General features: G+C 45.6%; 1 long non-coding RNA gene across 1 annotated transcript in view; it reads right to left on the bottom strand.

Moving 5' to 3' along the window:
• The window catches only part of LOC128853821 (uncharacterized), a 76,855-nt gene extending 66,332 nt beyond the window's left edge, over positions 1-10,523 (bottom strand). The window contains exons 1-2 of the long non-coding RNA XR_008452599.1: positions 10,461-10,523; positions 10,197-10,236 (exon numbers count right to left, since the gene is read on the bottom strand). This is a non-coding gene — a long non-coding RNA (uncharacterized LOC128853821). The remainder of the gene's footprint in view (positions 1-10,196; positions 10,237-10,460) is intronic.
• Positions 10,524-12,375: the final 1,852 nt, after the last annotated feature.

Here is a 12,375-nt window from a genome sequence, read left to right as displayed (position 1 = left end):
TATCTTCTTTACTACTAGTACCAGTTGGGCAAGCAGCAAAGATTAATGATTTTAGCTGCCGACTGTTTGTGGCAATCTACAGCTTCTGGACCAAAGATTAAGATTTTTTTGTGCTTTACTAGAAAGGACACACGTTTTATCCGGGACCCGTTTTTATGTGCTGAGTTCTGTACAAATAATAAGAAAAATAATGGGCACCTCAGCTGCCTTTTTAATGGCGATAAAAAGGATTTTTGCTGGTACATAGCACAACAGAAGAGGGTTTTGCAAGAGAGTAATAAAACTCAAAGCTGTGAGTAAGTTTCATTCTCATTGGGCTAACGAATATGGCAAAGCGCAGCTCTTATCCCCATCCCTCAACAGACTGTGCTGGGGAAATGCAAAGATCTCCTTCCTTCTCTTTAAAGGAACAGGAAGGAAGGAAATGGGGGTCTCTACAGCAAAAGTTCATTTTCCGGGTTGATCTCTCATTATTTTTCATAGCAGAAATCCCCATTATAAAGGACTTCGCCACGGTGTGAAATATCTCAAGACCCACCTCAGGAGCTTGAATGTGTTGGAGCCCCTTGCCTTCTGGGAAGCTCCTGGGATGCCAGGTAGTTTTGGTCCCTTTTGGAGCAAGTTTCTCTGTAAGAGATTTCAGAAATGTAAAAGAAATTTCTCTGTAAGAGAAATTCAGAAATCATTTCAGAAATGATGATGCTTTGACAGCAATATTAGGGTAAAACAACTGACTGACAAGAAAGCAAGTAAGGGAGGGGAGAGATTTTGGTTAAATGTGTCTTTCCAGAGATCCTGCTAGCAAAATCTGAGATCTGTTCCCAAGGTGGTACAGAAGGACACTGGGCACTTCCAGAGAAATGCCTCTGGCTCCTTATGAAAAGGAGAGACCTGGTACCGCTCAGCTCCTTGGGCTAAGAAGGGACAAGCTGCTGCTAGAGAAATCAGAAGTAGAAAGATAATGACAACTAAGTAAGAAAGAAGAAGGGGTGAAACCAGGATAAAAGAGCCCCAAACTGCAGCTCTTCTGAAACTCTTTTCCACATTTTCATTATTGGTATTATTTGTCTGTAGCAGTGTGATGTGCTAGAAACGTCCCAGCAGCTGAGAAGGCTGCAGCTGTGTCACAGACAAAGGTCAGGCAGCAGAAAGATGTGAGCAACCAGCAGTGAGAAAATGGTACAGAAACCACAACAATTCTTGCAAAGGACTTGCTGGGAATTAATCTTTGCAAAGGGCTTCACCTGCAGACAGGTTGGGGCTTGTGGGTGAGCTCAGGGAAGTCCTGTGCACTCCTGCAGCTTTCTCAGTCCCTGTGAAGTTACAAGACATTGCGCAGCAGTGTTTCGAAAGGAAAGCCCAGGATTTTTCCTCAACTGAAAAATAGGACAAAGCATCCAAGTGAGTAAAAAATGCACTCATCACAGATCTAATTTTTAAAGGGAAGGATTCTATAAATGACCTAATAAAAAAGTGATCTAATTGTTTCCACAACTGCTTCCGAAATTACCAGGGCCTTTTTTTCCCTGTTTGTCATTGTTCATGGAGTCATAAATCACAACCCGGGAGATCACTCAGCTCTTGACAATTTGCAACCATACTACCAGGTCTCTTATTCGGCCAGGCTGGGATCAATGACAAGCTGTTACTTAAGCAGTTGACACGTTCAAAACGGCACAAACTACAGGATACCATTAAGTAAAGAGCTTCTATTTTTTTTTTTTACATACTTATAAAATAGTTTGTGTTGGAAGGAACCCTAAAGATCATCTATTTCCAAAGATGCCTTCTGCTCTCGTTTTAAGCACTGTCAGAAAACACAGGTATTCCACTGTACGGGTTGCAAAATCACATTGTGAAATCTAACATGAACATGAATTTTCGCCTGTGCTATTTCTTGAAATATTAATGTAATTTCATAAGACAGGCAAAGGCCTCTCATTCTGAAGGACATTTATTCAAAAAAGTCTCTGACACGTTACACGCAGGATGTTTTCTTACTTCAGCTGCTGAAACAGGCTTTCATCAAAAATGAAAAGCACAGGAAACTGAAATTTTAGGAAAACTATTGACCTTCCAGAAAAGCAAACAGAATCATATTACATCTCACACCTTCTTCTTTGGGGGCCGTGTCTCTGGATTGGTCTTTGGTGGTATTTGGACGCTGGGAGCCTGTGTGGTTCCCTGGGAGCAAGGTGCGAGAGCTCGGGCTCCTCTGGTAGGAAACAGAAGGGAAAGCCACCCTTCTCATTTAGGTGCCTGAGCAGCACGGTGGCCGAGCAAAGCAAGCAGTGCTGTTGGCAACAAAAGCAGGGTGATGACATATATATTTTAAATCCCAGCTAGCCAAACAACAGTAGGTGTTTCTCAAATTTGATCCTCTGCATGACAAATGCCCTTCTCTCTTTTGTTCCCCCAACAAAATCGAGCTTGCCCGTTTTGCAGCTGTATTTCATTCCCTGGCCAGCCTTGCAGATGTGTTTTGACATTGCTCAGTGAACCTGGACTGTATTTTAAACACGCAGCTATAGAAACCGGGGTGCATCTGGCACTGCAAAACACCGCACTGCAATCTCACTTCTTCCCTCATACAAACAGCAGAAAATGTCCTTCCTAAACCACTTCATAAATAATCCCGCAATTTATAAAGTTCAAACTCATTTCTTTAGACACTTTCTTGGATTTAATGCCACTAAGTGAAAAAAAAACCTGATAGTAGATATTAAACTTAACCCATAACTTCTTCTAAACCCCCTTGGCGGTCCTTCTTTTTTGGGACGGTCATGCCATGTGCTGCAGCTTCTTTATTTAAGGAAACTTTCCCATACGCAGGGAAAGTAATAAAACCAGTTTTTTCAATGAATCATCGGAGAGTGACCTAACCTTTGCTCAGAAGGAACAAGCACCTGACAGAAGGCTGGGGCCAAGGAAACAACTTTCCTGACCCATGCAAAAGATACGAAGAAATGCATTTAATAAGTGAACATTGTGAAGGGGAGAGCCAGTGCTATGGTGAACTCCTAAAGCAGCTGTAATGAAAATGAAATGAGGAATTACCTGTGGCAGGAGTAAAAGTTGTACAAATTACTTCATAATGGGAAGAGTGGTGAGAAAGAAAGAAAAAAAAAAGCTTGTCGTAATCTCTCTTGTTCATAATCTCGTAATGCCATGTTTGGGGGTTTCTTTGGGATTTTTTGCCCTCCAAATACTGCCACCTTGGGAGAACACAGCCCTTTTAGGTGTCTTTTATTCAATTTTGGCCTGGTTTCCTGAAGCGTTGAAGCACAGGCAGAGGACTCGGGTGGGCAGTGTGCTAGGCAGGGGTCGAGGACTGAGCTTGAAATTTTCTGAAGTGTTGGCTGAGAGCAAAGCCAAGGCAACTCTCCATGGCCAGGAACAGCGAGGATATCCTTATAGCAGAGCTACAAGTGGTAGGGCACTTTCCTGTACCCCCCAACTAAGATACAGGAGATGAAAATGTTACTTGAACTTGCAGGGAAACCCATTAAAAGTCAAATCCTCCTGCTTAGTATGGATTTCACCAAGAAAAAAAACACCCTTAATGCAGAGTTCTTTTGCAAACAGGGCAAAACAGTGGCGGCTAGAGATTCTACTTCCTTTTTGCTCTAAGGAAAGCATTCTTGAGCCCAAGTTCAGACATGGATACAGCTTTTCTCTACTGAATTCAAAGGCAAAGTGCACAGCTGGCCTAGGCTCCAGCCTTCTGTACACAAAATCAACCTGCCTTAAAGGAAGATCAGGCCTCCAGTGATGACGATCAGTAGCGAAAGCACAACAAAGGGGCATCAAATGTGGTGCAGATGGTCAGAAAGTGTTCAGTGAAACACCGCGAGACACTGAGCAAAGCCAAGCAGCAGAGAATTCTGGTGTCTTTGCATGGAGACTTGGTGGAATGCTTAGGGCAGCATGGCACAAAGTAATGTGGAAATAGAGAATGAGCTCCTGTGGAAGGGGAGTTCGGGACAAAGACTGAAGGCACATAAAAGCATCAGCTCCAAAGAACTGCTTTCAGAATTGCCTTCTTGCAAAAGAATGAAGTCCTGAACAAGTGGCAGCTCTGCATATTCACCTTCATTTAGGCATCTGTGTGATTGTACAGTCATACCCCAGTGCATCCACAAGAGATTTTTAGCCGCTCAAGGAGGCATACAAGGACCAAGCGACATGACCAAAGCCGCACAGGAAATCAGTGGCAAAGCAGAAAAATCCTTATTCTTCTTCTATCCTCCTCCAATTCCATTAGTTGCTCAAACTTCTGGAGGATTGTGCTTATAGAAATCAACAGGAGTGTCAGTGGTTTAAAGGTTAGGCCTAAGCACAGCAAAGCCCTGGGATAAAAATGTGTTTCTTCTCCTCTCCCTTCCCTCTAGCAAATGTATATTCCAACACTTTCAATAGGGAAGGTTAGTCCTTCACTGGAGTCCCTGGAATAAAGAGAAGCTTCTGGGAGCACACTGAGCAAATGAGTTGTTTTGAAAGGACAAGTTAGCTCTATAATTTGCCTTCACAATGTGTTCTGCACTCTAATTACAAATGCAAACACAGTAATTGAGAACAGCATCATAAAACTCTAAAGTAAGCCATAAGTGATATAATACACGGACATGTTTACCATTTGGTGCAGCAGGATGCCTCTATGATGTTTTCCCCACGTTTAAACAGGGTGGAGATTTGCTTTTCTTTCATAAAGTTATTTCCATGACAGCAATTCTTCCTTCAGCCCCCCTGCTCCTGAGCCTAGGTCAATTAAAATACAGCTTTGGAAAACATTTCCTCTGTTTTCTCAAGTTAGAAAAATCTCTTTTTCTTTAGAAAGATAAAAAATTCCAAAAGGGAAAAAAAGGGACTCTCTTAGTATATTCTCTATCTGTGACATCCCACTCCTGCCTTCAACAGCAAATAATTCAGCAGGGTGAAATGCAGAAAGGTTTGGAGGGATGTACTGCTGCTCCCCTATCTAAATTGTCCCTGAGGAGACTTCAGCCCTTCCAATGGTTTACAGGAGAGGGGTTCCCACGCAGCTTTATTCAGGGTACCCACTGAATACCCAGATAGAGCAGGAAAGTGGTTGGTGTCGGTGCTCTCCAGCCATTTAATGAGCTCTGACTTGTGCTGGGGTGTGGAGAAGAGTTCAAAGCACCGTTTTTTTCCCAGTAGAAGAAGGGTGAGTAGTTTAGAATGATGAATAACAAATGAAGTCAGGCAAGTTGCTTGCAGACTGGCTGAGAGTTTTCTGCATAGATGGACAGCAGGAGGGCCTACAGCATCCTGCACACGGTGCAGTCCCACATTCCTGTCTTCATCCACTTTGGCCCTTTTAGCCCTTCTAACCCTCCTCCTCTATCGTCTCTCAGGTCACACTCCCCATGTCAAACGGGTCCTGCTCCAGCAAAGGCTTTGAATCAAGGCAAGGTCTATGGGTCTCAAAAGTCCTCCGAGACACAACGCAGAGAACAGAGGAAAAGTGGAAAAATAAATGTAGTATCAGTTATAACTTCTAGAAAGGGCCTTTAGGATGCTGAGTGGCAGGAAGGAGAGGACAGGAATGTTGCTCAGTACTTCAGAGAGTACTGCAAGACAAAAGGTGGGACCGATCTGTTTGCAGAGGAGCCAGGTATTGTCATGAACAAATAAGCAGAGAAAGAATTAGGGCTGAATGTGCATCGACAGGGTCCTACAAGCTCGCCTAAACTTAACAGCTGCTAAATAACATGGCAAATCATGTGATTCAAACCAGAACAGTTCAACCTCCCTTTTGAGATCAATGAAGACGTGTGTCCTATCTGCGGCTCGCACGCGTGCACACCCCGTCTCTTTAGATTTGCTGAAAGCTGCTATGGCCTGATTTTCAGAGGTGCTGAGTGCCTGCAACTCATCATGACAGGCTATACATCAAATCCATCACCTCTTGGGAAACTTGATTACCCTAGTGGAAACCCTCATTTCAAGCATTTAACTGGTTACTACTGGTTTCAGCCAGCCAGCTAGCTTTCGGGACAGATCACTCAGTTCGGGCTGTACTAATCCTTCAGGAGAAATAAATCCGAGTCCTTGAAGACCAGTGTAGAAGCTGCTGAAATGTCTAGAAAGGTATCAATTAAAAGGGAAAAAAAAAAAGATCTATTTTTAAAACATTGAACCAATAAAAATAACTCACACTTGGCTGGTTAGAGCTGTTCATCAGGTGACTTGCTGCTGAACAGATGTCTCCAGCTGGGAATTCTTGGATGAAAATCTCCACCATCTCTTTTTTTTTTTATGAACGAGTTATTAAAGAAGTACATTGGAAGTTTGAAACGTGTTAATTCAAGCCAGAAAAACCAAACAAAACAGAAACGACACATATTTTGCCAAGAGAGAGGTTGCTGAGGTGTCATCACAGCTTTAAGGGGTGAATCTCTGTATCTGGATGTTTGAAGAATGGAAAACATAGTTATTAAAAACCTGCAAATACAGAGTTAAGGTTGAAAGTAAACAGGGAACTCACACTGAAAGCATGAAGGGTCTTAGAGAAGGCTGTCCAGGAGACTCTAATCTGTTTTTTTCACAATGCTCAGAAAACGTACAAAGTGTAGATGGAGATTAGTTCACAGCACTCAAAGAAATATGTTTTTCCTAAATTTTCAGCCACAGTGGGTATTAAAGTACATCTATATACATGTATAAAACCTAATTAATACTTATATTACTGTTTAGCCAAAGACTCTGGCTAGGAGAGGAATAACTGAACCTGATGTAGCACAGCTGTGGATGGATCGCTGCAGGAGCTGTTTCTGTTCTACCTTACAGGGCATAAGCTGGAAATTTTGGTGTGCGTTTTGTCTCCACTAACATAGAAGGAACTGATCCCACTAAAGGAAAAGAAGCAGAAATGAACTACCTTGGTATAGCAAATTCCCTGTATCCCATACGATTGCCATTAAAACAGACAGAAAGGAAGCAACCTTCCCTGACCGACTTTCATTCCCACAGCAGCCTGTGCTCACCTTATGCCGCCCCTCTCCTTGCTGCATTTTTCTTCAAGCCCTCTCTCCAGCAAGGAGATTTGATCACTATTCATGGGATGTCAGAACGACCTGTACAGAAACAGCCCAGTTTGGCTGGAAAGCATTTAGTTTGGGAAACACTGGGTGAGAATTTGTAGCAACACTCTGCTGCCTGCTCTCCTGAACAAATTAATTTAATCATTCTGCGGAGAAGCTCTGGAAGCAAAGAAATAGTTACAGAGAAACTGCAGCTTATCCTAGGGACAGCAATGATCTTCATGAGCCCTTCCCTAGTCCTGGTGTTAGATCCACTTCCCTTGGACCTTCCATAGGATCCTCATAGCAGCCAACTTCGGGAAACACCTCCAGCTTTTCTAAGGCCTGCAGGTCTAGTGAGGTTTAAGCTGGGAGGTATTCACAACACACGATACACGGATACACTTACTAAGATACAAATATTTCCAGAAGAGAAAATGGCAAGTTACACTATGAGCCAATGTTTTCTTGGGTAAACAGATTACAATTTACACTCTGAGACTGGTTTTAAAAGCATCTGGGGTCAGTTTATATGCAAAAGAAACCAAGATTGAGAGTCTTTTTCTTTCCCTTGTCTGGGTAACAGCTGAATAAGTGTTCCTTAGACTAACAAGGAGAGCAAACAAAAGCATTTCGCTAGAATTATTCCCTTTCTTTGTCTCTCTTCTTTTCCGTTCTCATGTTTAGGACTTAAAAATGTTTTGGGAGGAAGGTGGAGGCTTGCAGAAGCTGTGTTTCCAGTTCCACTCATCTTTATCTCTCAGAAATGCACAACAGGACTTTAATTTCTCTGAATAACAGCTTTCTACTAAATACTTCCTCACTTTTCTTCTGCACCTGGATCTGTGCGGCGGGGCTAGCAGAGGAAGGTAGCTGCATTTCCTTGGGTGAATAGAGAGCTTCATTCCCAAAGGGCACAATAAACCCGATCCTTCCTCTTCTGATCAAGAAGAGCACAGAAGCAGCAAACCTGACCAGTACATCAAAAAGGAGCTTGAAAAATACTTTGAGCAAAAAATGCTAACGGTGCATCCTGCACCTGTAACTGCACTGATATTAAATCAGGAAACAGTACAGAACAACCACAAACACATATATACAGGGGCTGTCAAAACAGAAACAAAACGAAATCCCTAATGGGGACTAAAGGTGCAAAGAGCAAAAAGAAGAATATACTGTATAGGCTTTATGATTATATTTAAATCCTTATGCAGCAAATGCTGGAAAGGGAATTCCAAAAATTTTCTATATATAAGCAGTTTTTTTGATCCAGGACTTTGTGCAGTGAAAAGGATTTACAAATCAGTCTGGATGAAAGGGTATGGGTCCCAGCGAGTGTCAGGGCATGGCTGTGGACTCCTGGGCTGTGATGACAATCCCTTGATTCTCCAAGGGCCAAGGGACACACTTAGCTCTGCTGTGAGGAGCTTTTCTGGTGCCACAGCTGCTGAACCTGCAGCAGTGCTGGTCTTTCTGAAAAGATGCTTGCATGGTCCTTGATTTCCTCAAGCACAAACTAGGGCCAGATCTCCCTTCCCTCCTTCTTGACCACATAAATGCCTGATCACCAAAGAGTCTCCTGCTGAGCCCCTTGAAAAAAAAAAAAAAGGCAGCAGGCTGTGGCCAGGAAGGGGAGATGACCTTTACTGGAGGACCTTCTGGCTGCTTGTGACTTCATGACACTGGGCATAGGTCCAGGATACTTCTCCTGTCTCCCTGACATCTCCCTTTTCTATATCCCTTCCAAAGAAATCAAAACCCCTTGGTTAGGAAGATCGCTTTTCCCACACAGACATCTGTGCAGTACCTCTCTATTCGTAAGAGCAGCAGATAAGCAGGAAAGAATTTTTTTCCTAGTAAGATGTGTTCCAAATTCTTAAGTATTTTAAAAACCTATGAAGGACGTGAAGTGCCATTGAAAGATACAACTGCAGTAATTACAGTTCTTCAGCTTCTGCTGGATATTCAGTCCCCAAAGGCAACTTCTGATCACTGAGAAAGGTTTTGGTGCTGGTTATTAGCTAAATGCTCCTAAAGGGACTCAGATAATGAATTCAGCATGCCGGGGTTAGAGTGAAAAGCTGAATTCAGCCAAGCACAGGAGGAAAGGTGATCCTAAGAAGGCTCAAACAGGGGATTTTGTGCTTCTGGATCAGGTGTTTCTACTAGAAACAATTTTTACCATGGTGGCAAGGGGAATAATAACAAGAGCATGTGTTAGTGAGGGAGCTGTGATGAGACTGTGGAGTTTGGGAATGATGAGGGAGAGACAAATTCCTTTGAAAACAAGTTTGGATCGACTCATTCCTAGCATGATGCGGCTAAGGCTGAAAGAAGTAACTAGGAGGAGAATGCTTCTGCTCTCTCCTTACCTCCCTGCCAAAGACGCCCTCCTGGGACGTTACAGAAGAGGGTGAAACGTTGCCATTTCAACTGGAAAACACCCTTTTCCGCTCCCCAGGGTGCAGCCAGACCCCGATCAAACTGCAGAGGGTGCCACTGAAGAGTTGCACTCCTTTCTCTGCAAGTGCATAAAAAGGCAAAAGGAAAGGCAGGGCGAGAACCTTCTCCGCGGGTCCCCCATCCCGGGAACACGCATCCGAGCATCCCCGCACCCGGCGGCTCACCCTGAGCAGCGGGGGGACCACTGCCCCCTCCAAAAGAACAGAAATCCCCTCTCTTCAGCCCTGCATCCACCCTTGCTTGGGCATCGCCCCCAAAACCATCAATCCTCCCAGCTCGCCGGGATCCCCCCATCCAGGAGCCGTCACCCACATCCCCTCCCATCCGCACCAGACCCCCAAAGCCGCTTTGGGTGAATGGGAAGGGGGAGCGGGGGGGTCGGGGGGATCAGGAGCGAACCCCTCCCTCGCTGAGCCGGGGGGCAGCTGCTCTCGCAGCCCCCCAGGACAGACAAAGCCGAGGCCACGGCTTTAATGAAACGCGGTGCGCTCAAACCAGCCCCCTAAATGACACCGTCCCGTAGAACAAAAACCACCCGAGTGCGCTTATTCTGCAGCATCCCCCCCCTCCCCCGCCACCAGGGAACCCCCAAACCCGCCGCCCGCACCCGCTGATCCCTCTCCTCAAGCAGGGATTTAACGCTGGACGCTGCGAAGCCTCGGGGAAGGAAAATACCCCGACAAAACCTACCCTTCTGAAGTGTTGCTCCACTCCCTCGCCACAGATCCACCTGTGAAAACGTGTCTAAAGTTAGAACTGGGATTTGCCCCGCTCTTAAACTGGTTCAGGCTAAAAAATCTGCAGAGATCCCAGTTAACCCAGGAGGATACAATAGCTTATTTTATACTGCAAAGCTGCCGTGCAGACTTTGTCCAAAGAATGTTGCACGCTTTACTTTGACAATCCCCGCAGAAAAGGGAGAGCGAGCGAGAGGAAACAAAGACTTATGATTACCATTAGTAATTTAATCCTAAATTCGTGGGCCATTCCCAGCAGCCCGAACAAGCAAACATCAACACTTTTCTTTCTCATGCACATGTATCTGCGATAGATGATTAACCAGGTCCCTCGCTGCTTACACAGGGAAAAAAAATCCTGACAAGCAGCACGGTGTCTGCTTGTAGTTTGGGAAATTAAAAATCAAGCGAGAGGAGGGAAGAATTAGGAAAGTGATGCCCTTTTCCTTCCCCAATGCGGGCTGCCAGCCATGGGTGATTTCGGTTTGGGTGTTTGTTTGTTAACAAATCTCTCATTTCAGACACATATCCCAGTGATGTTATGGGGTGAGAAAAGCTAATTCTGGGGGAAACGCAGCAGTCAGCTACCAAAAACGAGGAGCGCTTCTCAGGGAAGCAGTAGCGTGGAAAATACGTCTATACCAGCCGTCTTATTTTTTTATCGGTCACCTAGACCTGCTGTTTCTAGGCATTACTGGTTGGGATGCCAGCGTAATACGATTCCCTTTCTAAATGTCACCCTCCCCGCTTCAAGCAGAAGCTCTACCAAACCAAACGCATTCAGGTATCGACGTGCTCTAGTGTTAAGGGTGAGCTTTCAAATTCCAGTGTCTCCAGGACCCCCAGCGCTCTGCCCTGGGCGGACACGGAGGATGGAGCTGATGTGAAATGACGCTATCATTTTGCTTTGAACTCTTCCCGATTTCGGCCGAGAGTTTGCGAAAGGGAGGGAGGAGGCGAAGGAGAGAGGGAAGAAGTCATTCTTTACTCGAAACTGCCCTTCAAAAAAACGGATCTTAAAAGCAGAAAGCTCACACAAATATAAACCCGCTCCATGAGCGGCTTTCGGGCTTGGGGAGAAGGTCGCGATTAAACAAAAATTGCTGGGAAAGCTGGGAGGGGGGGAAGGAGAGCTGCGCCCTGGGGAGGCGGTGTCGGGCAGGTGGGTCTCTCTGTTCCCGCAACAGCGGTGCTTTTCCTCCGCGGGTGCGGAGGGGACGGGAAATCCTTTCGGCAGCAGCCGACAGGCTTTGCCCCGCGGGGCTCCCCCTGCGCGCAGCTCCGCGGCTGCTCCCCGCGCAGGGAATCTCCTCCTGGGCTGCTCAGCCCGGGAATCCTCCTCTTCTTGCTCTAGCAGCATTATTTCTTCCCCAATCCTTGTTAGAAAAAGCAGATCGGACGGAGAAGCATCCTCCCCCCCCCCCCCCCCCCCCCAAGACGTAATCCCAGCGAGAATAACCTTTAGTGGCTGAATTAAAAGCTCTTCAATGAACAAAATCGGCCTGTAACAGGGAATTCGGGATACAGAGCGGATCTTACTTTAGGGAGCCGCGAAAAGCAGCAAATTTAGTAGGATGTATTATGTAGAGGGGAGGGAGGGAAGGAAGAGTGAAGAAACGGACCCCAAAAAGTGCCCCGAAATTTTATGACTGTGAGGATGGACCGATCTGTAATTCATAGTTTGAAAGATTAAGTACAGAGACAGAGTGCGTACGGGCAGGGAGATAACCAGATCAGTGCTTCCTCCGCCTTTCAGTAGCTCCACCTTGTGAATATACCTCAGTAATTATGAGAGGAAAAAGTATTATCCATCTAATGGCACATTTTGCACGGCTGCATCCTGGCTTCCCATGCGCTCGCCAGGCTCCCCTTTCCCCTCACTGGCAAAGAGAGCCTTTAACGTGCGAGTAAAATTAAAACTCTCCTGGACCTCATAAATAATCACCATCCTCGTTAACAGGGGAAAACCAGCTTTTTCCCAAAGCTAGAGCTGATGGGAAACCAGCAGCCTGGTGCCCCCGCGGACCCCCGAGCGCCCAGCACCGCCGGGGCTGCGTTACCCTGGGCACAGCCCGAGGGGGGGAGGTTTTTCCACGTTTGGAGGAGGGAAACCTGCGGAGAGAGAGGGCTGC

This window comes from Cuculus canorus, chromosome 16 (assembly GCF_017976375.1).
Source record: "Cuculus canorus isolate bCucCan1 chromosome 16, bCucCan1.pri, whole genome shotgun sequence".
NCBI classification, from domain to species: Eukaryota; Metazoa; Chordata; class Aves; order Cuculiformes; family Cuculidae; genus Cuculus; species Cuculus canorus.
The sequence above is the reverse complement of the archived record's forward strand: the minus strand, read 5'-3'. Positions and strand labels throughout refer to the sequence as shown.